The sequence below is a fragment of the Anabrus simplex genome, chromosome 1, assembly GCF_040414725.1.
Source record: "Anabrus simplex isolate iqAnaSimp1 chromosome 1, ASM4041472v1, whole genome shotgun sequence".
In the NCBI taxonomy this organism is placed as follows: Eukaryota; Metazoa; Arthropoda; class Insecta; order Orthoptera; family Tettigoniidae; genus Anabrus; species Anabrus simplex.
In genome coordinates this window covers 275,179,408-275,207,157 of record NC_090265.1, presented here as the reverse complement: position 1 = coordinate 275,207,157, position 27,750 = coordinate 275,179,408, and the positions used below count along the sequence as shown (strand labels likewise).

The window sequence follows — 27,750 nt, the reverse complement described above, 5'->3', positions numbered from 1 at the left end:
ATAGGATCAGATAAACACTTCACCTCCTATAGTTATCAGAGTTCTATTTTCCAGAAATGTTACCACCCGTTTAATCACAATCTAATAGCCCTCATTTTTGTAGGCAGTCTCCCACAATCTATCCTATCAAAAGCTTTGCATAATTTAATAGTGATACACTCCATTTCACCTCCTGAATATAAAATATCCATTATGTCTTGCTGGAATCCTCACTGGAACAACTTTTCCAAAACCAAAACCTGAACCGCCTTCTATCAAACCAGTTGGTAATGTCCAACTCCTTGGCTGAATGGTCAGCGTAGCATTTTGTATCAGAGAGCTCCGGATTTAAATCCTGGCCAGGTTGGAGGTTTTAACATTAAATGGTTAATTCCATTGGCCCGGGGACTGGGTGCTAATACTGCCCCAACATCCCTACAACTCCCACACCACTTACAACACTATCCTCCACTACAATAACAGGTCGTGTCCTATACACAACAGATGTTGCCCACCCTCCTCAAAGGGCATGCCTTACAATGGCTGCATCAGGCTAGAAATAGCCACATGAAATTATAAATTATTACATTATTAGTAATTTCACAAATGTGACTAATCAGAAATGGGCCTAATGCTTTCCCAGAGCTTACATGCAACACATGTCAAGCTGACTAGCCTGTAATTTATTGCTTTATGTTTATCATGCTTTCCTTTGTATACTGGGGCTACTATAGCAACTCATTTAGCATAGCTCCTTCATGCAAACAATAATCAGATAAGTACTTCAGATATGGTACTATATACCAACCCACTTTCTTAAGTATATCCCCAGAAATCTTATTTCCAGCTGCTTTTCTAGCTTTCAACTATTTTCCACCAATCATAATTACTGTTTTAAAACTCCTTCATGCCTTTCTTATCAACCATGTAGTACTACTTAATAGCCCTACTTTTACAACCTTCCCATCTATTGCATTTATTTTGAACAACTACTGTTTTTCTATCATACTATCAGTACTTTGCTAGAATTAGTCACCACCTTTACCTGACATTATCCTTATATCCAACTATCTTTACATACTGCTGACTGAATACTTCTGCTCATATACACTCCCTTTTTTCATGAATGATCCCTGAAATGTCTTTTCAGGAATCTTTTTCTGCCTTAAAGTATCTATACATAACCATTCAATTTTTCCTAAAATTCGTATGACTGGCAATTGGGTTTGCCATCATGTTCCTTAACTGAATATTTTGCTAAATCAATATTCTAGTATGTTTCTTCACTCTTTTCTTACTTCCACAACCATTACCAACTCTGTTTCTCTCTAACCTGCACTCCCCTTAATCTCTCTTATTTTGCCATTATAATATAATGGGTCTATACTATTCCTTACTAACTTTAAAAGTAGGTACATACCGGTACCTGTCTTCATAATTCTCAACTATCGCTTTAAAACCATCCTATAGTAGATTTACCTTTTTATCTATAACTGATCATAATCACTGTTTAAAATCTCTCCATCATTCCTTTCTTTTCAACCATATAGTACTGCCTAATAGTCCTACTTTTACAACCTTCTTTTCTATCATATTTATTTTTAACTACAACTAAAACAGGTTTGTGGTAACTTTCACTATCTGTCACTTCATATTTTTTTTCTTTTCTTTTTTTTTTCCATACAGTTCATTAAGTTTTCTCAGCACCACATCTAGAACATTCTATCCCCTAGTTGGTTCCATACCAAGCTTGATAGCTGCAGTCGCTTATGTGCAGCCAGTATCCAGTAATTAATTTCATAATGGAACCATATTGAAGTTGATCATCCCACCATCATCTCAACTTTCATTCCCCACTTTTTTTTTCTTTTTCAGATTACAAACTCCAATACGCGCCATAATCTGCTCTCTTTCACCTAAGGATTGCTAGAACTTCCCCTATGTTCAAGATTGTTGTTAATTTATAAGGAGTCCACTATTTGGTGTTGCACGTCACATACAGGTCCCTAGTCTTCTTGCTAGCACGTGCATATTGACTAGCTCAACTTCAACTTTTATGGTATCAAGATTGTATCTCTCCTATTGAATTCACAAATATTGGTGTTCACGTAACACGTAACCTTATTCTGTATTGCTGTTATGTGCCTTTTGACTGGTTTAACTTGGACACGTGATGATTCAACGAATCCTATTTTAACTTTTGTTTTTAATTAATTTGAAGAAATTCCAACCTCACAATTCTTAATTTAATCCACGCTTCATGCATTGATGTATATTTTAATGTCCATAACGCCTATTATCATACTTTAACAACCCCATGATTGTTTTTATTTTACAGATTGTTTATTGTTAATGCATTTCACAATAAATACTTGTTTTTAATTTGCACATTTTTGTTACAATCTCAAGTCTATTGTTTATATTGTGTATATCACTGACGATCACTCTCTTATTATGACACGGTTACTCTTTTGATATGAGGATACTATTTTGATCATATTTAAACTCAGGGCCCTGACCTAGTCTTTGTGCATTAATGGCTGATGATGTTCGCTATGCCGAATGACACATGCCCCATTATTCAAGATACTCCATGATTATACTATAATCCAAAGAGCATATTGTAATGTATTGAAAAGGTGGTTGTAAATAAAATTTTATAATTTCAGTATCCAGTATTCTGGAGATAGTGGGTTCGAATCCCAGTGTCAGCAGACTTGAAGATGGTTTCTCATGGTTTCCCATGGTTTCCCATTTTCATACCAGGCAAATGCTAGGGCTGTACCTTAATAGGCCACGGACACTTCCTTCCCACTCCCAGCCCTTTCCTACCCCATCGTCGCCATAACACCTACCTGTGCTGCTACGACGTAAAGCGACTTGTAAAAAAAAAAGTTGGTTCCATTACTTTCTAATTCTGATGACCTTCTCAGATTAACTTATTTACTGTTTATTGATCATGCTTTCTGTCATTCACGTTATCTTCCCAGTTAACATTTGGCAAACTGAGATCACACACTACAAGCACTTTCATTTCGGTAAAGTTCCCCAGATGGAATGAATTATCAAATAATTCTGCATCAGCGTCGGCATCGTCCCTTCCATGTTTTTATACCCCAGAAACATTGCCTATAACCTTAGAGATGAGCCTAGCACATGGAATTTCATGTTTCTTATCTGTAAGTTTTTCGTAGTTTACAAACTTTTCTTTCACTACTATGAATATTTCCCCTCGTAACATTCCTAACCTATCTCTTTAGACTCAGCACATGAAGTAAACGCAATTCAACTACATTCTTCAGCAGTTTCAGTTTCATCTCAATCTGATATAGAATCTATGGAGCCAGGAATGGAACACACATCAGTATTAGAAGATTTGCAAGATAGTACTTGGCTGTAGACCAATCGGAAAAGAGGGATAGTCCGTCTGCAAGAAAGTGGATGGTCTATGAACGGAGTAAGGAGTGAGACTGGTAAGAGAGTGGGTTAACTGTGAAATTCAGTTTTATGGTATGTTTTCAAATTTCAGTGGAGAGATGATGTGGAATCACATTAGTAGACTAATAAGTTTGAGCGGAGCTTTTAAAATTAGGAAAGATCATAATATGAAGATAAAGTTGGAATTCAAGAGGACATTTTGGGGCAAATATTAATTTATAGGATGAGGAGTAAGGGATTGGGAAAAATTATCAAGGGAAATATTTGATAAATTTCCAAGTTCTTTGAAAATGTTTAAGAAAAAGCTATGTACACAATTGATAGGCAATCTGCCACCTGGGCGATAACCCTAAATGCAGATTGATTGATTGATTGATTGATTGATTGATTGATTGATTGATTGATTGACTGATTGATTTGGGAAGTATCCTACATTCAATGAATTAATGCATTAACATGTTTAATCATATAGAAGAAGAAATGAGAAAATTGGTGCTACAAAAAGTTATCAAATCTAAAAGTAGTTTGTCAATTATCATTGAAGAATCAGCAACAGTCACTCACAAATCTCTTAACTCAATATTTTTCCAGTTTTTCTCAAAACAATTGGAATTGAAGACCCGGTACATATTTTTGTGGACCTGACTGAACTCAATAGTGTTACAGCTACAGAGATATTCAAAAGTTTGATGCATTGCTAAGAAGAATTGGGATTCTCAGAGGAAATCTTGAGGGGTCATCTCATGTCATAAACTTGTGATGACCGAGCTCGATAGCTGCAGTCGCTTAAGTGCGGCCAGTATCCAGTAATCGGGAGATAGTGGGTTCGAGCCCTACTGTCAGCAGCCCTGAAGATGGTTTTCCGTGGTTTCCAATTTTCACACCAGGCAAATGGGGCTGTACCTTAATTAAGGCCACGGCCACTTCCTTCCATTTCCTAGGCCTTTCCTATCCTATCGTCGCCGTGAGACATATCTGTGTCGGTGCGACGTAAAGCAATAAAAAACAACTCTAATGAATGGAGAGTAGCTATAGTAGCCCCTGTGTATAAAGGAAAGGGTGATAGACATAAAGCTGAAAATTACAGGCCAGTAAGTTTGACATGCATTGTATGTAAGCTTTGGGAAGGCATTCTTTCTGATTATATTAGACATGTTTGTGAAATTAATAACTGGTTTGATAGAAGGCAGTTCGGTTTTAGGAAAGGTTATTCCACTGAAGCCCTACTTGTAGGATTCCAGCAAGATATAGCATATATCTTGGATTCAGGAGGTCAAATGGACTGTATTGCGACTGACCTGTCTAAAGCATTTGATAGGGTGGATCATGGGAGACTACTGGCAAAAATGAGTGCTATTGGACTAGACAAAAGAGTGACTGAATGGGTTGCTATATTTCTAGGAAATAGATCTCAGAGAATTAGAGTAGGTGAAGCTTTATCTGTCCCTGTAATAATTAAGAGGGGAATTCCTCAAAGCAGTATTATTGGACCTTTATGTTTTCTTATATATATCAATGATATGAGTAAAGAAGTGGAATCAGAAGTAAGGCTTTTTGCGGATGATGTTATTCTCTATAGAGTAATAAATAAGTTACAAGATTCTGAGCAACTGCAACATGACCTCGAAAATGTTGTGAGATGGACAGCAGGCAATGGTATGTTGATAAACAGGGTTAAAAGTCAGGTTGTGAGTTTCACAAACAGGAAAAGTCCTCTCAGTTTTAATTACTGCGTTGATGGGGTGAAAGTTCCTTTTGGGTATCATTGTAAGTATCTAGGTATTAATATAAGGAAAGATCTTCATTGGGTAATCACATAAATGGGATTGTAAATAAAGGGTACAGATCCCTGCACATGGTTATGAGGGTGTTTAGGGGTTGTAGTAAGGATGTAAAGGAGAGGGCATATAAGTCTCTGGTAAGACCCCAACTAGAGTATGGTTCCAGTGTATGGGACCCTCACCAGGATTACCTGATTCAAGAACTGGAAAAAATCCAACGAAGAGCAGCTCGATTTGTTCTGGGTGATTTCCGACAAAAGAATAGCGTTACAAAAATGTTGCAAAGTTTGGGCTGGGAAGAATTGAGAGAATGAAGAAGAGCTGCTCGACTAAGTGGTATGTTCTGAGCTGTCAGCGGAGACATGGCGTGGAATGACATTAGTAGACGAATAAGTTTGAGTGGCGTTTATAAAAGTAGGAAAGATCACAATATGAAGATAAGTTGGAATTCAAGAGGACAAACTGGGGTAAATATTCATTTATGGGAAGGAGAGTTAGGGATTGGAATAACTTACCAAGGGAGATGTTCAATAAATTTCCAATTTCTTTGAAATCATTTAGGAAAAGGTAAGGAAAACAACAGATAGGGGATCTGCCACCTGGGCGACTGCCCTAAATACAGATCAGTATTGATTGATTGATTGATTGATTGATTGATTGATTGATTGATTGATTGATTGATTGATTGATTGATCGATTGATTGTGAAAATGGGAAACCATCTTCAGGGCTGCCGACAGTGGGGTTCGAACCCACTATCTTCCAGATGTAAGCTCACAGCTGCACGGTCCTAACCGCACGGCTAACTCGCCCGGTCCAAAAACAATTATATTCTATAGGTAGACAGATTCAGTTCATTATGAGTAGCCTAGGTTTTGATCTAGGCTTTAAAGGCATGTCTATGAATGGGTTTATTGGGATATACTTAAGGTTAGGACAGAATATATCATATACTGTGTTTCAAGATAACTATCTTAAACCTAATTATGGTACATAGCCTCACCAAAATTAACTTATTTATTGTTAATCATCTGTGTATCCAAAATTAAGTATACAATTATTAATTGCAGCTATGTCACTTTCAAAACTAGCATGCAATGATCCTTATTCACAGCCCAATTATGCAATTTCTTCCAAGCCAAGAGCCCAACAGACAAGCAATTGTATTTACAACATGCAAAATATTAAGGACTCGCTACCTTCAAGAACAAGTATGTCTAAATGAGTCACTGTTTTGGATTATGGGTAGTCTTTGAAAATGGGTATGGGGAGTCACAATACAAAAGCAGAGAAATCAAATACAGCAGTTTGGGAAATGGAATTAGATGTGCTAAACAACCAAATCAGTTTACATTACTGATGAAAAGGGAGTTCATATATTCATATCTTCTCTATGGCTCGTGTAGGATCCTCCTAGTGAACACAACAGGAATTAAAAAAAGAGAATTCAAGACATCTAACAGTACACACAAAAGTTATTCCTTTTCTTCTCTCTGAAATATAGAGTGTATTTGGTTGGTAAAGAGAGAGAATATTTGTTTTTGGTGCTGTATTTGATAGCTTAACACGTTGAGTGCCAGACCAATTTTCATAGGATTGCCGTCTAGTGCCGTGAGCTAATAACATCGAGTTACTCCCTGGTGCCAAAACGTTCACAGGCTTAACCAAGCAAATGATCGCTGAAATGAGGATACATTTATGATATATTAGGTTAACATATTATGTATATTAGGTAAAATATTGCGACACCATATAGGGTCGTACTTATACAGTAGTTACTGTCCCGATGCTCGGTCATATTTACCTTTTCCTTTGCAGGGGCGCGTTATATGCTGTTGATTATGAGAGATGTGTTAGCTTGTTCATACTGGAGCCGTGTTGGTAAATTAGGATGTAACAGAATAACATTATAAGAAGAATTAGTAGTTACGGAATACTGAACAAGTATATAATGTTGTTTGTATTTTAATTTGAGTAAGAGAACCTAGCAGCGATGATTGTGCAAAATGGGAAACCAGTGACTATATCATTGAAGACGGTCATAATTGTTGCAACAGCTGGCTTGGAAATCCGGAGTACAGTGGGGATGTGTATGCTGAAGACTGTAATTCATCAATGTGGATGAACGTGCGAGATCGATATTTGCTCTGTACTGGGTTGAAAATCACTGTAACTATATACTTCATCTACATCATCATTGTCCAACTTGTTCGATATATCGTCCAGACCATCTGCACTAAGTCTTTTACTGCTAGATTTACTCGTAACGATTTAAAAAAGAAAAGGAAACTCACAGCACTGCACACTTACATAAACAATCCGTGCACAAGATAGACAATGACTTTGTCACCCCACAAAGCACTCTTGACGTACCCATATGGGGTCAACCAAAACAGGAATGGAGGAATGGAAGGTGGACTATGCACGTACTTAAATAGACGACCTAAATAGATGGCAGGAAGAGACTTTATACAGCTTCGAAACACATACTTACTGCGCATCCAAATGGGTTCGCACAGTTCTCAATTTAGAACAAACGTACGACCCCATATGGGGACGTGAAGTTCAAAACTTGACTACTCTCATGTACGCAAATGGGGTCGCTTGGCACTCAACGTGTTAACTGCAAGGAATAAAATAAAAAATATATAGAACTTAAATTAGAGCCTCTGTGGCTCAAGCGTCAGCGCGCCAGCCTCTCACCGCTGGATACCATGGTTCAAATCCCGGTCACTCCATGTGAGATTTGTGCTGGACAAAGCAGAGGCAGGACAGGTTTTTCTCCGGGTACTCCGGTTTTCCCTGTCATCTTTCATTCCAGTAACACTCTCCACTATCATTTCATTTCATCTGTCAGTCATTAATCATTGCTCCAAAGGAGTGCGACAGGCCTCGGCAGCTGGCACAATTCCTATCCTCGCCGCAAGTTGGGGGGCTTCATTCATCCCATCCCTGACCCAGTCATTGACTGGAAAACAGGTTGTAGGTTTTTCAGAAGTTAAATTATGTCATCATAGATTTTCACGGCATAATTGGTGACCCCAACGTGATTTGTTTTAAGGAACAAGGTAAGTGATAGAGCTCGATCATTGAATCTTACAACCTCAATGACGACTGAAGAGAATAAAGTAAGCATTAAAATCCCACCATTATGGACTAAATAACTGGATATATGGTTTTATCAAGTGGAAGATCAGTTTTCCATTTCGAATATTACACAAGAAGATACCAATTGGAACCAAAATATGTTGAGATCATATGGGGCATTATTAAAAGTGCAGAATGAAACAAATATTCAGTTGTGAAAGAATGCCTCTTAAATAATTGTAAAGAGAGTGAAGATAAGCAAATAAAGCACTTGCTAACAGGATTGCAACTAGGCGATATGAAGCCAAGCCAGTTACTGAAAAAAAATAAAAAAAAATGCAGTTGTTAGCAGGTGTAAATGTTTCTGAGAAAGTGCTCTGTATGTTATGATTAGAGAAATTACCGGTCTTGATTCAAAATATTTTGATAGTATCCGATGAAAACTTGGAAAAAATTGCTATAATGGCGGAAAGTATCAGTGGAATGAACCGTCATACAGAACTGTGTAGTGTGAAGAACCGTAGTAGTGACACTCATAAATTTAACGACATCCTTTCCCAACTTTCAGCTCAGATATCTGCCTTGGAATGACAAATAGCTAAATTGCATGATTTTAGAAGCCTTAGCTGTAGTCATAGTACAAGTCGCAATTGAACTCAGAGAAAGAAATTATAACCCAACAGGCAAGTACAGTTACTATCATTTTAAATTTTCCCGACAAGTGTAAATTTCCGTGCTCGTGGAAGGATAAAAAAAAAAAAAAAACCAAAATAGTAGTAGAGTTAGCAGCAAATCCGCTAATGAAAATATAATATCAGATTGCTAAAAATCCTGCTTGTTTGTATAAGATAAAAACACGGATTTGCATCTTCTAGTAGTCAGTGAAGCCTATGTGTCCATTATTCCTACCACTAGTGGCAATAAAATTTCTGATTCTGATTTCAAATTATTTGCAGCCAATGGCACTGAAATATCCACATATGGAGTGAAAACACTAAACATTAATTTAGAATTCCATCACCAGTTTCAGTGGCCTTTCACTGTTGTATAAACTAACAAGGGTATTTCAGGTGCTGATTTTGAAGTTTAATTTGCTACTTGACCTCAGTAAAAAACAATTAGTTGATGGCAAGGCCAAACTTTCCATCTGAAGTGAAGTCATGCCAATCACAGCAGACAATTGTTAGCACCATGTCAAAAACTCAGAAATTTGCAGATTTACTGGCTAAGTATCCTGAATTAACTAAACCTAATTGGATACCTTCAGATATCAAACATGATATCCATCCAAAGCAACTGGGTCCTCAAAAGCTTACAATAGCCAAAAAGAAATTCCAGTTTATGCAGAATAATGGTGTAACTCTACCATCTCAATCTGGTTCCAAAAAAAAGGAACTATGCGACCATGTAGTGATTAGAAGACTGAATGCCCCAACCACTCCAGATCAATATCCAATTCCACGAATTGATGATTTTCAGCATATACTGAAGGGTAAAAAAAATCAATCTTTACATGTTTTCAAATTCCGGTCCTGGAAGAAGACAAGCCCAAAACCGCTATAGGTTCTCCATTTGGGCTATGTGAATTCTATGGAATGCCATTTGTACTTCGGAATGCACTAAGTACCTTCCAACACTTCATAAATGAAGTTTTTCGAGGCATGAACATTTTTCCTTATCTGAATGACTGTTCAGTTGCTTCAAAAAATATGGAGGAACACCGCATGTATCTCAAGATTGTGTTTAAAATAAATTTCGTCTGTATATTAATCTTTACATCGGTCTGTTTTCAGACCAACTTTGCTTTACGGGAGTGAAAGCTGGGTGGACTCAGGATATCTTGTTCATAAGTTAGAGGTAACAGAGATGAAAGTAGCAAGAATGATTGCTGGTACAAACAGGTGGGAACAATGGCAGGAGAGTATTCGGAATGAGATAAAGGCTAATTTAGCAATGAACTCGATGGATGAAGCTGTACGCATAAACTGGCTTCGGTGGTGGGGTCATGTGAGGCGAATGGAGGAGGATAGGTTACCTAGGAGAATAATGGACTCTGTTGTGGAGGGTAAGAGAAGTAGAGGTAGACCAAGACGACGATGGTTAGACTCGGTTTCTAGCGATTTAAAGATGAGAGGTATAGAACTAAATGAGGCCACAACACTAGTGGCAAATCGAGGATTGTGGCGACGTTTAGTAAATTCACAGAGGCTTGCAGACTGAGCGCTGAAAGGCATAACAGTCTATAATGATAATGTATGTATATTAATGCATGTAAATCAGTCCTTGGAGTAGAAAATCGTGAATTCTTGGGACATTGGATTACACCACAAAGCTCAAGACCTATTCCTGATAAAGTGAAAGTTATCATCGACCACAAGTTGGCAGAGACAATACATGAACTTCATGTATTTCTGGACACTGTTAATTTTTATTGCAGATACCGTAAGGATGCAGCAGAGACACAGGCTGTTTCGCGCAAATATCTCCGAGGTGCCAAGAATAGAGACAAACAAAAAATTACATGGACTCAAGCTATTCAAAAATCTAGAAAAATGTAAGGACAATTTAGGAAATGCAGCAATGCTCACAAATCCTAATCCTCCATGTAACCTGTCCGTGATGGTGGATGCAAGTGATTTTGCTGTTGGCGGTGTATTATAACAATATGAGGAACAAGGATGGAAACCTATAGGATTCTTTTCAAAGAAGCTGAATGAAGCACAACACCTATGATCATAAACTATTGGGAATCTATCTCTCTATAAAACAATTTAAACATTTCTCAGCAGGAAGAGAGTTTATAATATACACAGGCGAACCATTGATATTTGCATTTTAACAGAAAAATAAGAAGGCAATCACTACGTCAACAGCACCATCTAAAATATATTTCTCAGTTCAAAACAAATATCCAGCACATCAGTGGAAAAGACATCGCTGTGGCAGATCACCTCTCATGAACTGAAACTACCATCGGCTATGATGCTGTAGCTGAAGGCCAATGTGAAGACAGCCTCCATAAGACAGTGAATTCACTCAATTCAAAAAGGAAAATCAGTCTCTGGTGTGGAAGAGTTACCCATTCCCATCTCGAAAGATATTGTGGTGTGATACTTCAACCAACAAAATTAGGCCATACCTTCCAAAGGAATTCTGCAAACAGTTTTTTCTCCAAATTCACAACATGACACACCCAGGAATATAAACAACTGTTTCTCTTATGACCAGTAAATTAATCTGGCTGATAGGCTCAACACAGTTCACATCAACATTATTGGCCTGCTTTTACCTTCTGATGGCTACCTCTGTTGTGTAACATGCATAGATCACTACACAAACTGGATGGAAGTGATACCAATGACAAAAATCACAGCAGAAACGGTAACCAAATAGGTAATTTTATAACCACTGGGTGACACGATTTGGAGTTCCAGCTAATCTAATCACAGATCATGGCAGGCAATTAAAGGGTCAACCATTCAAGGAACTTCCTGCAGTGTGTGGTATAAAACTTAAACATGCAACACCTTATCATCCACAATGCAATGGAAAAGTCGAACGCTTGTCCCAGACAATTAAAACAGCTATAAGAGCCCACAATTCTATCAAGTAGATGGACACCCTTCCTACAGTGTTGCTAGGTCTATGTGCCTCACTCTGGGAGGACTTTACAGTTCAATTGCACAGATGATATATGGCACACTAAAACTACCATTAACTATGATGCTGTAGCACACAGCATTCCAGGTGAATTCTTCAATGAACCCAAAACTAAAGTTGAATCTGAAACCTTTGTTTCCAACCTTCAGCAGCAGATGCAACAACTATGACCCATGGAAATGAAACACAAAAATTCAAAAACTGTGCTCATCCACAAAAACTTAAGTGACTGTACACATGCGTTCTTGAGAGTGGACAGAGTAAAGAAATCTTTACAGCCTCCATATGAAGGCTCCTTCAAGGTAGTGTCCAAAACTGGCAAATATTTTGTTGTCAACATAAGAAACAAGACTGTGAACATTTCTATTGATTGCCTGAAATCAGCACATATTTCAACAGCAAGTGAGGAAACCCCTATAACTGGCAGAGAAACACAGCCATCAGTGTCACATGGACCTTGTTGTCCTGGTAGAACATCACACCTGCTACATAATACCAACAAAAAAAAGTTGTTCACTAAGTCTCGAAGGAGGAGAACAGTCAAGTTTCCTGCTAAATACTTCGACAATATTGTATATAGATGATAGTTCTACAATGTGTTTGAAGTTAATGTTATGTGTGGTAACTGTGGTACTGGAGAGGGAGTGGTGTAAGATTCTAGTTAACATAACAGGAATTACAAAAACATAATTCAAGACACCGAACAGCAAACACAAAAGTTCTTTCTTTTTTCTCTCTGAGATATACAGAGCATTTAGTTGGTAATGAAAGAGAGAATATTTGTTTTTGGTGCAGTATTTGATACCTTAACTGAAGGGAATATAAAAATAAATATACAAGTTAAATTATGTTGTCATAAATTTTTACAACAGCTTGCATTACCCACATCTACTTCATTGTGAGAAGATGAGCAAGAACCAAAACTCAACAGGTTTGGTTTTGACTCTCCTAATTAATCACTGTAACTATTTGTGATTTAGAGGCACAACATCTGACCAATTGATCTTTATCTATCTTGCAAGGCTTTTTCCACTGGAAATAAGATGTTGTTTGAGTCATCAGTCCATAGACTGGTTTGGTGCAGCCCTCCATGCCACCCTGCCTGTAATAAACTTTTCATTTCTACGTCACTATTGCATCCTACATCTGCTCTAATCTGCTTGTCATATTCATACTTTAGTCTACCTCTACTGTTCATACCGCCTACACTTCCTTTAAAAACAAACTGAACAAGTCCTGGGTGTCTTAAGATGTGTCCTATCATTCTATCTCCTCTTCTCGTCAAATTTAGCCAAATCGATCTCCTCTCACCAATTTGATTCAGTATCTCTTCATTCGTGATTCGATCCATCCATCTTACCTTCAGCATTCTTCTGTAACACCACATTTCAAAAGCTTCTATTTCTTTCTGAGCTAGTTATCATCCATATTTCACTTCCATACAATGCCACGCTCCAGATGAAAGTCTTCAGAAACATCTTTCTAATTCCTGTATCAATGTTTGAATTGAGCAAATTCCTTAAGAAGGTTCTTTCTTGCTTGTGCTAATCTGCATTTTATGCCTTCCTTACTTCTGCCATTGTTAGTTATTTTATTACACAAGTAACAATATTCATCTACTTTCTTTAAGACTTCATTTCCTAATCTAATATTTCCTGCATCGCCTGCCTTCGTTCGACTGCATTCCATTACTTTTGTTTTCGACTTATTTATTTTCATCTTGCACTCCTTACCCAAGACTTCATCCATACCATTCAGCAACTTCTCGAGATCTTCTGCAGTCTCAGATAAAATAACAATAGCATCCGCAAATCTCAAGCTTTTGATTTCTTCTCCTTGGATTGTGATTCCCTTTCCAATTTCCTCTTTGATTTCCTTTACTACCTGTTCTATGTAAACACTGAAAAGAAGGGGGGACAAACAGCAGCCTTGCCTCACTCCTTTCTGGATTGCTGCTTCTTTTTCAAAGCCCTCGATACTTATCACTGCAGACTGATTTTTATACAGATTGTAGATAATTCTTTGCTCTCGGTATCTGATCCCAATCACTTTCAGAATCTTAAATAGCTTGGTCCAATCAACATTATTGAATGCGTTTTCTAGATCTATGAACACCATGTATGTGGGCTTGTCCTTCTTAATTTGATCCTCTAAGATCATAAGCAAATTATCACAAAAATAATTTATTATATTATCACCACCTATTCAATACAAGCCACGTGCTACGTGGATGAAATCTATATAACAGGGCTGGCCACAACGAGGCTCACGAGCCGCATGCGGCTCTTGAGTCAGTCTTGTGCGGCTCTTGACACCAACCTTAGAGTTAAATTAAATGATATAATTAATGGAATCTAACGACATCTCGCGGCTGGCGTCAGTCAGTAACAGTGATGTGCGGCTTAACGTTATTAGCGCTGTAGGTCAGTGGTAAGACATGGGAGGTGAAGATAGTTCCGGCGCCTTCCATTTGATAGTGCTTTGAGCGGGAGAGTGTGTCAGTGAGCCAGTGTCATGAGGTGAAGCCAGTCGCGTTCACGTATAGGCAGTCATGTGCTGTGCTGAAGAAATCAATTCTAAACATGCTCCCAATTTGTTGTCTCCTAAATTTGCGGCTCCCAGAAGTAACGTTAGTGGCCACCCCTGCTATATAATACTATATACACTTCTCAGGGACATGTTTCGCCCTTTTTTAAGGGCATCATCAGCCTGTAGGTAACCTTACGGTCAAATGTCTGAAACATTACCTACATGGATTACAATGAAAATTACATTACACATTAAAAACATCTTAAAGTTAACATGCTACAATTATAATATTAAAAAATGCCACATTTTTAGATTCTAAGGAAGTCCAAAGCTAAAATGGATCCTCTTCATAATAACCTGCAGATCATTGGGTTAGTAACAGTCTTGAGTAAAGAGTGTAATCTTCTTGGGGTACATAAATCCTAAATGTTCTGTACCTGAACTTTATAAAATCATTGTCAATTAATTATAAACAACAGCTGGATATTTAAGAATAAATGAGATAAGATGACTGTTGTTATTAAAAAGTTGTAATTTTAAAAAATGATTTATGTTTTCTGTCGTGTAAAGCGGTGTCACGATTCCAAGTTGAGGCTGCTGCTTAATTGTGAAATTGTGTCCTTGATGTTACGAACAGTCATGTGTGAATAGTCCTACTTATAGATGTGAATATTAGCCTTTGAGAGGGATATTGTCTGTAATGAATTAAACTAGAAGTTAAAATTAGTATTTGAAGCACGCATATTGACAAGAAACTTCAAGTAGTTGATATGTCAATTAAGAAGTAACTTACTTGTCAAGGTAGTGCTAGGTAGATTTGACTGTTCTGAAAGCTCCTGCCTAACGTTTCTATTGCTGGTGTTATCCTTGTGCGGTAGAGGAGGGGTGGGGTGTGGAGGGGGAGAGGGGTTTCGTTGATCCTTAAGCGTCTGTGCTGTTACCCTCACCAGGAATAGAAATATTAGTCAGGCAGGAGCTGCCAGAACAGTCAGATCTACCTAGTACTACATTGACAAGTAAGTTACTTCTCAACTGACTGAATCGTTGTGGTAAGTTAGAGAATCTGGAAAGGGAGGCGGATAGACTAAAGTTAGATGCAGCAAGGTCACATGGTTTGCAGGGGAGGGGCAATAAGATATCACGTTGGCAGGAAGAACAGGATTTTTGCCCCAGGCGACTACCGAATTATCAACACAAAATCAAACTTCTAATATACCACGCTCCGACTCGTAGAATGTCAGTATCCATCTTCCTGATGATCACCCCCTCTCGTGTAGTCCCCACCCAGAGATCCGAATGGAGGACTAGTTTACCTCCGGAATATTTTACCTGGGAGGAAGCCATCATCAGAACATCACTCGTACAGACATAGCTGCATGTCCACGGGAGTTAGTTACGGCTGTAGTTTCCCATTGCTTTCAGCAGTGTAGCAGTATCAACACAGCTAAACCATGTTGAGTATTATTACAAGGCCATATCAGTCAATCATCTAGACTGCCGCCCCTGCAACTTCCAAAAGGCTGCTGCCCCATTTTCGATGAACCATTCATTAGTCTGTTCTCTCAACAGATACTCATCCGATATGGTTGCACCTGCGGCTTGGATATCTGCCTCATTGGGACACACAAGCCTCCCCACCGCAGCAAGGTCACATGGTTTGCAGGGGAGGGGCAATAAGATATCATTGCTATAATGTGATGCTGGTCACATCACTTCAAACATGTAGCCTACTGTTTAATAAAATAATTGAACTTTATACCGATCTTCCGTAAGTATCTCTGCTATGAACAAAGATGGATATTTAGTGAATACATTTTCTGTCCATATTATAAGACATACCAAGACCTTTTAATAGAATATGTGTTTTATTCAAAGTAATAAACTTCATTGTTAGGTTCCGTATTGAGTTGAGACTATGCTTAAAGTAAATACAAAATTTTAATATTCCACCTTCTCAATACTAAAAAATAATTTGATGTTTTTACAAAAACATTACAATAATATTAATAGGTACTAGTTTTGGTCCACTGTGGACCATCATCAGCCTAGCCAAATTACAACAGTAAAAGACATAGTGATAAAATAAAGTAAAATAATGTGGAGAAATGAGAGAGGATCTAGAAGGATGGGATGGTGGTGGAATGACAGACAAAAGTGAAAAACCGTATTTGAGAATTATGATAAAAGTAACAGAAGTGTTCACATTGACAAGTAAAATCTTTGTGATGTCATGTAAAAACTCTTGATGAGATAGTCTTTGGTTGGCAGTTACTCCTGTGTTGCACAATTAAAATATATAACTAAGTATATGTATATGTATTTTAATTGTGCAACACAGGAGTAACTGCCAACCAAAGACTATCTCATCAAGAGTTTTTACGTGACATCACAAAGATTTTACTTGTCAATATGAACACTTCTGTTACTTTTATCATAATTCGCAAATACGGTTTTTCACTTTTGTCTGTCATTCCACCACCATCCCATCCTTCTAGATCCTCTCTCATTTCTCCACATTATTTTACTTTATTTTATCACTATGTCTTTTACTGTTGTAATTTGGCTAGGCTGATGATGGTCCACAGTGGACCAAAACTAGTACCTATTAATATTATTGTAATGTTTTTGTAAAAACATCAAATTATTTTTTAGTATTGAGAAGGTGGAATATTAAAATTTTGTATTTACTTTAAGCATGTGTGTTTTAGACACCAAAAACTTGATATTGTTTTTTCATATGTCTAAATGAAGACAGCAAATTTCTTCAAACATTAGCAAGTAAAAAATGTTTTTAAAAAGAAATGCACAAAGTTATGTTGTCATAATTATGCACTTGCTATTTTTTGGCTATCCTTAATATTTAGCCAAGAGTCAATACTCAATTTCAAAGTATGGATATTCATTAAGCCTGGTTCATGATGGCCGGGAGGGCATCCAGCCCTACACCCTAGGCCAAGATTCAAATTGGGCCACGGTATTCCTACGACCCAATACAAACAGAAAAGGCTGACACAAAAATAAAAACATATTACTTGTAAGGAGTATTCCATACACAAGTGCAAGTACTGATAATACAAGAATATGGAAAATCTATAATAAAACTAAAATAAAACTAAGAGAACCAACAGAATAGTAATTATACTTTTGTGCAGTGATGAAATATGCTCCAAACCCCACATCTCAAATGCAGTGAAAAAATCAACACAAGGTTTTGTTTTTCCAGTACACATTTTTTAAATGGCACATATCCTCTGAATTCTATTAATGATATCCTATACAGAGAAAGTTCCATAATTTTTGTTGCCTTAACTATAGTCAGTTAATAAATGAAAATTTAATAGCCAGTTTTCTTTTTTCAAAACCCGGCCTGAACAAATCATTTGTTAGAAAGTTTTTCAATTTGCTCTAAAATGAATTAATCTGCAAAGACTGATAGATTTTACACTGGCAGAGCTGCTTCCATTAAATATTGAGAAAGAAGCTATTGTAGTGTGTAGGTGGGTAACAGGTAAATAAATACATAACCAATAGCATTTACTCTAACATTTACTATCTATCACTAATTGCTATACATTTACACAGTCACACAATCACTCTAGTTAGCGCTCTATTTCTCTGAGTTCCCCCACTTCAGTCACATTAGTATTTCACTCTGACACCTATAAGCTAAAGCAGTTACACTACGCACACTCCTGTAACTGTCACTCACACCCTAGGGCAGTTTATGAACAAATTCACTGAAGAACTTAGCGACAGCACAGTCCACAGTTTATGCATGCACAACACATTCACACAGGTCTGCACACGGTTCAGAGTTCATATACATGACAGTCTTCTTTAGTTATTCCTCATAGCTCAGCTGCATTCCATTGAACCCCGTGACTGTAGCACTCTTCGACTCTCAATTGCTCGCTGACTGAGCTCAAACTGAACCGCTGGAACTAATCTGGCATGCCTTTAAAGACAGGCTGGTGTTTCCAGATGCCTCATAAAAGGAGAAGCCTCCAGAACTCCCTGGAATCTGGAATCCAAAAGCTTTAGGTTTGCCTTCTGGTTCTTTCTTACACCACCGGGGAGGCCTCCAATGAGATAATGGGGAAACATCAGAGGTGGTGGCAAAGAAGGCTGGCCTTGCGCATCCGGCTCATCCACGACTGGTTATACAAAAGTGAGCAAGTGGGTTCTACTAGGTGATACCACTCGCACTGCAACCAGACTGAACTGCTCCTCTGAAAGCCCTGCTGTACAAAATGGCAGCCCTGCCACACTGCTCCCTTTTTAAGGCAGCTTAGGAGATCCAGATAGACAACTGTTTCTTCCCTCAGGGAGGCTGCCAGATCCTTTAAATGACATTATTGATCCTAGTGATGACAGTATATGGGCCCTTGCAGGGTGACTGAAGCTTCAGTGACTTCCTTCTCGTCCACACAGGATGGTACAGCCAAACCTGGTCACCTTTTTGGAAATCTGCAGAGTTTGCCCTCATGTCACAGTGGGCTTCCATCCTGTCGATGGCTACCCTCAGATGTTGTCTCTACCGCGCGCTGGGTCCTCTTCTTTAGTTGGAATCGGTAGGCAGATGCCAGCTGGTGGTCACCATATCGCCCGTAGTACGCTTCCATAATCTCCTCATAGGTGGTACCCAGTTGGAGGCTGTGTAATACCTCCGCTGATTGCCCATGTAACCTGGTGATCAGGTGCACAGCCCTGTGCTACGACATCCAACCATTGTGCTCACAAGCAGATCCAACTAGATCTGGAACGTCCTCCAAGAAGTGGTCCCATCGCCCATCGTATTTTGATAGCAAGGGGTTTTCACATTCGCGGTGCTGGGCTGCCGTCGCTGCTGATGGGCTTAGGACAAGTCTCTATGGCCATCACTCTTCCACGCAATGCACACACTTTCTCCCTCAGGTCTCAAACTCTGGATTCCACAACCTGGGCATTGCTTTAAATTGATTTTTATCCAGTTTGTTGATGTCCTGAATAATGTCAGTCTTTAAATTTGTTTTGATTCCTGTTCTAATTTAAATTGTCCACCCTCAATTTCATTTAGTTCTGATTTCAGTTCACACTTGATTTCCTCCTGACATAATATTACTTAACTTAATTCCAATGTGAGTTCATCCACAATCTTATTTTCAAGCTAGTCCTGATTAGATTTGAGTTTACTTTCAAATTCATTTTGACTAGATTTAAGTTCACTCTTGAATTTCCTTGTGATCTTACTTTTGAGGCCAATGGCCGTAGCTGTGTTGATACACCGGATCCTGTGAGATCTCCAAAGTTAAGCAACATTGGACATGGTTATAATTTGGATGGATTGCCACGTGCTGTTGGTGGGGGGTAAGGGAATGGAGGAGCTGAAAGGACTGGCCACCCTACCGTACATAAACTCTGGCTCAGGAACACGTCTGTGGAGGTTTGTACCTGCCTTTGGGCAGAATACACCCTTACCTCTACCTTATTTTTGAGTTGGCAGAGCTTACTGAAAAGAGCTTGGAGGTTGTCAGCATCCATTTTCCTACTCAATAGAAGTTTCTAACAACTACAAAGTATGCTACCAGTCAACCTTGGTTCTGACGCCAATTATAAATTGTAGGCAGGTAGTAGGTAGATAAATGCATGACTGATGGTGTTTACTCTAAGATTTATTATATGTCACCAACTGCTATACATTTACAGTCACACAATTACTCTAATTAGCTCTCTTATCTCTCTTTTTCTCACAGCTCATTCACATTAGTATTTCACCCTGACACCTATGAGCTATAAAGCATTTACACTACACACACTCCTATAACTGTTACTTACATCCTAGGGCAGATCATGAATAAATTCACACAACAACTTAATGACTGCAGAGTCCACAGTTGATGCACGTGCAACGCAACGTAGTCACACAGGTCTGTACATATTTAGGAGTTTGCACACACACACACACACACACACACACACACGCACGCACGCACGCACGTGCGACAGTCTTCTTCAGTTATTCCTCGGCGCTCAGCTTCACTCCACTGAACCCGTGATTATAGCACGATTCGAATTTCCTCGCTAACTGAATGAGCTCAAACTGAACTGCTGGAACTAATTTGGCATGCCTCTTTTAGGGAGGCTGGCCTTTACAGATGCCTCACGAAAGGAGAAACCTCCAGAACTCCCTTGAATCCGACAGCTTCGAATTAGTCTTCTCATTCTTTCTTACACAGCTGGGGAGGCCTCCAATGAGATAATGGAACGACATCAGAGGTGGTAGCAGAGAAGGCTGGCCTTGTGTTTCAGGTTTATCCATAACTGGTTGTACAGAAGCAAGCCTGTCATGATGTACTCGTGTCCTGGATCTATCTGGGCTTATGCAGTTTCATCCTTTTTACATCTAATCTCTTTCTTCTGGTATAAAGACGAAGTATCAGGTATAATTTGGTGATGTCACTCGCACTGGAGCCAGACAGAATTGCTTCTTCGAAGACCCTCCCTTACATACTGATGCACCTGCCATACTATTTAGCTAAAGTATACAAAATGGATGTGCTGTGATTACTATCACCGCGATGTCAGAATTACAAGTCATTCTTACCCACTCTGAAAACAGAGTAATGCTGGAAGAATAATCAACTTCATCAAACTGGACTATTTTTAACTCCTCTATACAAGATATCATTAAAGGATCTTGAGGGGAAGTGTGTATACAGTTGAAGACAAAGCTAATATTTTATTATTTCCACCATGTTTATGTGACTGGCAGACACAATCAACACAGATAAGATCTTTTGGAAGTTAGGCACTTGCCCTGCTACATATAAACAGTAGAATGGTGTGGATGGGATTGTGGAACTAATGTTAATATTTTCCATAATGTGGATCCTTCACAGTATTTCTTATTGTGTAACAGCAAAGAAACAAAATAAAGACAAGTGCTTATTTCTTATTAATAAATGCATATTGCCAGATAGTAATAAAGCATATTTATCTGAAAAGATATGTTATATTGATGACTAGGGCATATTTTTATTGGTTGATGACTGAACATGTGATAGCGATGGCTGTTGAAATAAACTTTTTGCATCAAATAAACCTTTTGCATTTTATAAAAATCTGTTCAAAATTAGAAAACAAATATCATCTAATTTTGATTATCAAATGGCAGTGTTCACTTCTAAAATAATATTTTTCACTTCTATTTCTGTTTGAAAATAGAAAACAAATATAACCTTCTGCTTTTAATTAGCAACTGACTGTGATTACTGTCAAAATGCATGTTCTAACTGTAAGGAGGTCTTTTCCAAACACACATAAAAATTTCCAAATACATAAGTGAAATTTAAAAGATGTAACTTTTAGATACAAGTAGCTGTTGTATTCGGTGTTGATGAAATTATCTCTTAGCATGTGCATGATTACATGTCTGTTGACCCCTCATGTTGCTGCTGAGATTTTGAGGCACACAGGTGGACAGCCTCTGCCTGTCAGCAGCTTGTCATGACGTAGCCGTGTCCTGGATCTATCTGGGCCTGAGCAGTTTCATCCTTTTCAGATCTAATCTCTTTCTTCTGGTATAAAGATGAAGTAGCAGGTATAATATTAAAAAAATGCAAACAGAGAGATGTATAAAGTATTTAAAACATTGCCGGTATGATCTCCATAGAGTTAGTTATTGGCTCTTGGACTTAAAAGTTTCAGACAACTATCACCGATATTCCATTATTTTTTATTGTATCAGTAAAAAGTTAGGACAGAAAAGTTTGAGCCCACTCATTCATATCCTAAACTTAAATACCAAGTTTCACGAAAATTCCTCAATCCATTTTCCTGTGATGCTGGAGCAGACAAGGACGGACAGACAGACAGACAGACAGACAGACAGACAGACAGACAGACAGACAGACAGACAGACAGACAGACAGACAGACAGACAGACAGACAGACAGACAGACAGACAGACAGACAGACCAAAAATTAAAGTGAACCTGTCATGGGCTATTACTAGTCCTGTCCAGTATAAAAATGAAGTATCAGGATAATATTCAAAAAGTAAAGACAGACAATTTTATATATTCACTCACTGGCAAAAAAGCGGAAAAGTACGTATTTCAGACAAAACTTAATGTTAGTCCATTTGAAACCTTTCAGTGCAATAACTGATAAACATTACTGATCGTGACAATCGCAACACCATTACTGCCGATTCCCACCTTTTGACAAGAATAACCACAAACAGCGGTCTTAAGGTTTGTTGGTATGAATTCTCGTACCGCTTATTTTTGTGAACATTACGGCTTGTCTACAGCAGTTAGTTTCACCTCTAAGTCAGGTCATAATGGCTCTTTCGCCTGAAAACGCAGCAAGGGTCATGGCATTAGTGGAGGATGGGAGCAGTATATGCTACGTAGCAGACGTTATAGGCAAGTCTTGTTTTAACATGTACAGAAATGTTAAAAGGTACAGAAAGGACAATGCCTACACCAGGAGATCCAGTTCTGGTCGTAGAAAAAGCACTACTGAGGGCAATGATCATTTCAACACAATGAAAGTTCTTCACGATCGACACACAACAGCTGTGGAGGCCAGAAATTGTGTGCAGCAAGTACGGGGCACAAACATCAGCAAAAAGACAGTAAGAAGGAGGTTGTATGAAGCAGATTTGAAGTCCAATGGCCTGCCACAGGACCTATGATTCTCACTCCCATTATATAGCAGCTGATATCCCAACACTTAGGACCACTTACTAAGCCACACAGCCATTGCCCATGGTTCAGGAACTTATAAAACTATCTTTAGAGCTGCCAACAGTGGGGTTCAAACCCACCATCTCCTAAATGGAAACTGACAGCTAGGTTACCCACACAGCGTAGCCATTCACCCGGTGGTTAGCACTTCAATGAACAGCCACATGCTGTAGGCTAGACAACGAGTGGAATGAAACTGACCACCCTACCACAAGTAAACTCTGGCTAAGGATAATAGATCATTGGCCCTTGGCATAGCTGGGGGCAATGACAAGGTTGCCGCATCCAGGTTAGAATAAGGCACTTTGATTTTATTTTCCCTTCTTCCTGTAGTATGCCATTGTAGCAGTTTGTTTTATTTTATTGAAATTATTTAGGATCACTCTAACCTCAATGCTTTCCAAATTTGTCACCATGACCATTCCTTCCACAGCCAGCATCAAAGTGAATGGAAGATCCTTGAAGCATGCCAGCCTCCAACCATGCGGACCCACCTTCGAAGTGACACTGGTGGGATTCCTCGAAACAGGCATTACAACCAAATATATTTACTCCTCCACGATGACTTCAGTGCATCCTAGCATCTAAACCAGGAAGTGCATGTTCTTTTTTATGTTCTTAGGATTTCATGTATTGTGTCTAAGTTTACTGTTTCACCGCATAAAATATTTAAAAATTCCATTCTCAGATTACATTCATTTCTATGACCAATAAAATGAACTTATTTGAATTCACTCTTCACTGTAAAGATGAAAGGATGGTGAAGGAAGAAAAGAGAAAATAGCCAACATATGCCCTCTGCATAACTAATGCTCTCACAGCTGCTCAGAATTACCACCTAGCAACAGCGAAGTTGGAATCGATAAATAGTGAATGTTTGGGAGGGGTGAAAGGAGCGTAGGTGAGGTCAATCAGTAACAAACCAGCCATATGCCTTACTGTTTTGACAACTTACTGCTCAAAAAAAACCCACACCTTCAATAATTAAGTTTCCTAAATTAAGTGATCAAAAGTATAACCATAATATACTCATGTACAACTGCGCAATTAATTAATTCATTAATAAATAAATAAATAAATAAATAAATAAATAGATAGATAGTCATTTTAACACAAAATATTTCTAAGGAATGGAAATCCAAAATAACCACACAGAAACAAAATCACTTGGCATTATCAGCACAAAACAAATGAGAGAGAGATTTATTAAAGAAATAAATCATCGGTCCTCTAATGAGAGGGACCATTCAGATCCGGAATACAGTTACAATTTCAATGGAGTTTAAAAATATCAAAAAATGGAAATTTAATCGTAAATGCTGTTATCTTCTTTTCTCCAAGGTTAGTGGGGGAGGAATGTTAATCACGTTCTCAGGTACAGATGGAAATGAATGATTTGCAGAGAGTCCCTCAGGATCTGTTTTACTATTTTTTCTAACTCGCAGAAGGGAACTTTCAAATTTTGAAGGAAGGTTGATGTCTGACTAGGGAGGGTGCCTCTTGCTCCGAATAGCAGGCCTCTGACAATCCACCGATCAATAGGTATTTTGTACTTGATGACAGGTAAGGCAAGCATGGAACATAAATAGCTTGCTTTTCTAGGTCCACATTCCGAGCCTGATTTAGGTCTCTTTCGAAGTGAATGGTGGGATCTAAGACCATTGCTTTAATGTCCTTTCTGTTGATGGCTATGATGTCAACCCTTCGATTAGTCATTGGTAGAGATGCAGTGAACCTCCTCGTGCACCTCCCATCCACGCTGTCTCAAGCCTTGAACAATCGACGTTCTTACACGACGGTGGCGATGGTTGCACATTAGCTCAGTGCTCCGGCAGAATCCCAGCACATGTCCAAGGGTTTCTACCTTGTTGCAGCCATTTTGGCGGCAACGGGCTGTGTTGAATGACCTACCAGGAACCGACCTGACTGCGGTGAGGTTGCATGACATCTTCACTGCATTTATGTATTCGGAAGAGGACAGAGGTGATTTATGAGTCATTTAGGAGTTTGCTTTTGGGCAGCCTGAATATTAACACTACTCTTTTTCCTTTATGTGGTAGCTGACAACATGACTGAAAGGATCGATTTCTCATAATTTCACGTGTAGTTTTCTTCCCTCAATCTTTGGGGAAGACTTTCTTTTTGTATGTCAAGTCTGTAGAGTGCCATATCTCATTCTTCAGGTAATTTCCTTATGTATGGTAGATGAACGTCCTGAATATGGAGTGAGCGATTACAAATATTGTAATGCTGTATACTGACTTCCCATTCTGGGCAAATTATTCCCATCCTTAACTTTCTGGCACTATACAGCATCGAATTTCGAGTATCATCTGGCAGTATCATTATTTCTTTTACATAACTTCTTATAATTTTGTCCAGTTCTTTAAGAAAGGCGCTTAACAGTTGTGTCAGAGAGGCACATTGTAGAGGATAGATCAAACCCAGCCAAACAAACTTGTTAATAACCTTGATCTTTTGCTCCACTTTTAGAAGATTTGTTTTTTACCAGATAAATTAAGTCAAATTTATTGTGCTATTAGTTTTTGTCTGTAAGAGAAATTTCGTTGTTGAAGTCAATTCCTAAATACTTCATTCCCCCAATGTTTGCTTTTATCGATGGGATTACTGATCCTTCGAGTGCAGTGACATTTCTTTCAGTTAATTTTCCTTTCTTCAGGATTAAACATTTGCTTTAAAGAGGATGGATTTGTAAACCAATTTCTGCAAAACTGCTTTCTGTTAAATTTAACAAGGTAGTAGCATCACTTTCTGTTTTGCTGAGTCTGACTAGGTCATCTACAAAAGCAAATGAGGATAACGGCACTAGATCATCAGATAAAATATAGCCATAGCATTGGCACATGGTCAGTGGGATTTTGTATTACAGTATTGATTGCTAAATTAAACAGCAATGGTAAGATAGGGGACCCTTGAGATATGCCACACTTAATTTTGATGGGTTTTGATTTCTTATGATCACCTTCCACTTGAACTGTGTTCTTTGTAAGAAATGCTTCAATTAGTCTACATAAGTTTGGAGGTATTTCAGATTGTTGAAGAGATCGTTTGGTATGTTCATGTCCGATAGAGTCAAATGCTTTTGTGACATCTAAAAAAAATGACACAACAATCCTTTTTGTTATGTTTCGCATCCTGGAGGCAACCATTCATGAGGGAAGCGTTGACATGACTTCCAGTTACTGGCACGAAGCCACACTGGTCAGGACTTAGTGTGACATATGAACGCAGTCTCATATCTAGTACTCATTCAGTTATTCTCCTAATCACCGAATATATGGTTATAGGTCTCCATTCTTTAATATCATTTATGTCTCCACCCTTATGTATTAAAATTGTTCTAGCTATTTTGAGTTTTGCAGGTACGTAGGAAAAATGAAACATCATGTTAATGAGTAACGTCAGAAATTTAGTAACCTTGAGGTGCCGTAATACAAGAACTGTAATATGATCTGGGCCTGGTGAGGTGTCAACTTTAATGTTGTACAATGCCTTATGGACATCATTTACTGAAATATTAATATCAGTAGGTAAGTCAGCGCTTTTCTCCATAAGAGAAGAAGGAGAATTGTTATTTTCGGTACCAAAAGTCCTTTCAAAATGATCCAAAATTGAAGTTATTGGGATTTTACAGGAATAGGCCTTAGTAGTATTGTCTAAAATTTTGCGAGCAATTTTCTGCCTCTGATTATAGAAATGATACTGGGCTACCTCATAGCATAACGCCCTCTGTCTCTCTCTCGTTGCCTTTTAAGACCTCCACTGTAGGTTACTAGAGGTTTTATGGTCATATTTATGATTATTATGTAAATTTCTAATTTTGTAATATCTAACAGAAGGATGTTGAGTGCCAGGCAATTGATTTACCTGATATGCAAAGAACTGCATAACCTCAGAAGTAAAAGATTCCAGCTCATCAGCATCGCCGTTCTGCATAATGTTTGAAATCCTATCCTCCAAACTCTTCATAGGATTAATATTTTCATTTTCATGATCAGTGCCAATTGGGGTTTCTTCTGTCAACTGTAAGCTTTCCCCAACATTCATGTTACTAGCATATTGTGTTATGATTTTATTTCTCCTTTTCTCAGGGTGAGCTTTTCCTATGTGAATATTTACTCCTAACATTGACTTACAACATTTATTACAGATAGGGCATGGAATTTCGCCACCAGACCGTGAATAAACATTGGGCATTTTAATTCAGTATGTTTATTTTAATGTGGCAGGAGATAAACGTTATTTTGTTTTTCATAGAGTTACTAAGGTAGATATCGGAGCTGTAGGTATTCTTAGCGCTGGATCAATGATAATTTTGTAATGGCAAGATAGATGGACGTGATGAATATACTTGGGGAACAGCAAATATAATCATAATATGATGAAAAATATTCTTTAATACCATTTTTGGTCAAATATGACTTGATAAGAAAAATATAGTAAAACTAGGGGACCCGTGCGAGAAATCTTGCATATTCATAAAGTATGTGGTGGAGTAGCACGTGGTGAACTACTAGTGAACTA

The 27,750-nt window shown here is 38.3% G+C and overlaps 1 protein-coding gene across 2 annotated transcripts in view; it reads right to left on the bottom strand.

Annotated features, from left to right (window-relative positions):
* Adck5 (aarF domain containing kinase 5) overlaps positions 1-27,750 on the bottom strand; it is a 458,263-nt gene that overhangs the window by 76,232 nt on the left and 354,281 nt on the right. The gene's annotated exons all lie outside the window — the stretch shown is intronic.